The sequence below is a fragment of the Lathyrus oleraceus genome, chromosome 6, assembly GCF_024323335.1.
Source record: "Lathyrus oleraceus cultivar Zhongwan6 chromosome 6, CAAS_Psat_ZW6_1.0, whole genome shotgun sequence".
NCBI lineage: Eukaryota > Viridiplantae > Streptophyta > Magnoliopsida > Fabales > Fabaceae > Lathyrus > Lathyrus oleraceus.
The window spans coordinates 162,685,698-162,687,616 of NC_066584.1; the positions used below are offsets into that span (position 1 = coordinate 162,685,698).

The window sequence follows — 1,919 nt, forward strand, 5'->3', positions numbered from 1 at the left end:
AAGCTTTCCATCATTAACTCGAGATTTGACTTCCTAGGCATGTTAGGAGCATTATTAGCTGGCTTTTGATATCCAGGCGGAACAGCTGGTGTTTGGCCAGGTGCATACAGGGTATTGTTATTCTTATACGAGAAATTAGGATGGTTTTTCCAACCAGGGTTGTAAGTATTTGAATAGGGATTTCCTTGTGTGTAGTTCACTTGATCGGTTGGAACTCCTGCTAATATTTGACATTCTGGTGCAGTGTGTCCAGGGTTTCCATATAGCTCACAGTTTGGAGTTACAGCGGCCACGGTGGCTGCGGGTGGTATGGTCAAGTTATCTAATTTTTGAACAAGGGCATCTACCTTTGCATGAACATGGTCAAGGCTACTAATTTCGTACATTCCACCCTTAGTCTGGGACTTTTCCACTGGAGTTCGTTCACCTCCCCATTGGCAATGGTTTTGGGCCATGTTTTCAATGAGTTGATAGGCTTCGGTCTATGGCTTATCCATAGGTGCACCGCCCGCGACAGCGTCTATTGTAAGTCTTGTGTTATACAGAAGCCCATTATAAAAAGTGTGAATGATCACCCAGCCTTCAAGACCATGATGTGGACATATTCTCATCATGTCCTTCTATCTCTCCCATGCTTCGTAGAGAGATTCCACATCTTTTTGCCTGAATCCGTTGCTTTGAGCTCTCAGCATAGCAGTTTTGCTTGGCGGAAAGTATCGGGATAAGAAGACGTTCTTCAGCTCCTCCCATGTTGTAACGGAGTTGGAAGGCAAGGATTGCAACCAAGCCTAGGCTTTGTCTCTTAGAGAAAAGGGAAAAAGGCGCAGTCTTATCGCATCTTGAGATACACCATTCACTTTTACAGTATCGGCGTACTGCACAAACTTGGTCAGGTGCTCATTAGGATTTCTGTTGGATTTCCAGTAAATTGATGTTGTTGGACGGCTGATAAGAGTGAGGGTTTCAACTCGAAATCGTTTCGATTAATAGCGGGGGCAGCAATGCTGTTGTGAGGTTCTTGTTGAGATGGGGTAGCGTAGAATTTAAGAGGACGATATTGTGGTACTTCGTCAGCCATGTTAGGTTTTTCTTCTGATTTAAGAGGAAATGAGATATCGGGAATACCGTCTTTTTGTTGATATTCGTGTATTCAGCGTCTCACGTACAGGAAACGCTCTAATTCAGGGATTGGTGGTGCTAAGTTATCGTCTTGTGAGCGAGTACTTGGCATACAATCAGGGAAAGAAAAGGAGAGAAGATTAGTTTTCATTTTTACCTTAGTCTATATACCGTGCAATGAAACAATCGCATTATTCGACTAAAACAGGTCCGCGGCAACGGCGCCAAAAAATTGATGGTTCGTCTGGCTATATATATAATATAGTCTGTCGGGTACTTGACTGCAAGTGCACAATCTAGTCGCTTTAGTTTTAAAAGATATCGATCCCACAGGGACCTATGGTCAAACTAGTGCTACTAACGTCACTATGTTTAGCTAAGGGAATTGATTAGTAAGAGTTCAGGGGTAATATAGTAAATCTAAGGGAAATTTTCGGTTTTAATAAAGAATTAATGGAAGGGATCAGTATGCAGCGCATTAATCGTCAGGGATTCGATAAGTCACCGGTGAATAGTTTAAAATGCCAAATATCTCTTAGTAGAAAATGTTTATTTAAAAGACTTTATCTCACACTCTCGTGGTTGTTGATTTGGCCTATAGCTTTAAGTCAAAATGTACGCTCTCGTTGTCCCATTTGAAGTCAAAATTACTTTTTGAAAATAAATAAATTCTAATTGTGTTTAAAGTTCTCTCGCTGTTTTTAAACCCAATGCCTAATTTTTACTATCCAGCTCGAGCCTCACGCTCCCGCGATTGTTGGTTCTCACCTTAGTTAATTTCCCACTCTCGTGGCAAAATC

General features: G+C 41.6%; 1 non-coding gene across 1 annotated transcript; it reads left to right on the forward strand.

Annotated features, from left to right (window-relative positions):
- The first annotated feature begins 585 nt into the window (after window positions 1-585).
- Window positions 586-692, forward strand: LOC127099686 (small nucleolar RNA R71). The gene has a single exon (XR_007794163.1). It is a non-coding gene; the product is annotated as a small nucleolar RNA R71 (small nucleolar RNA).
- The last annotated feature ends 1,227 nt before the right edge of the window (window positions 693-1,919 follow it).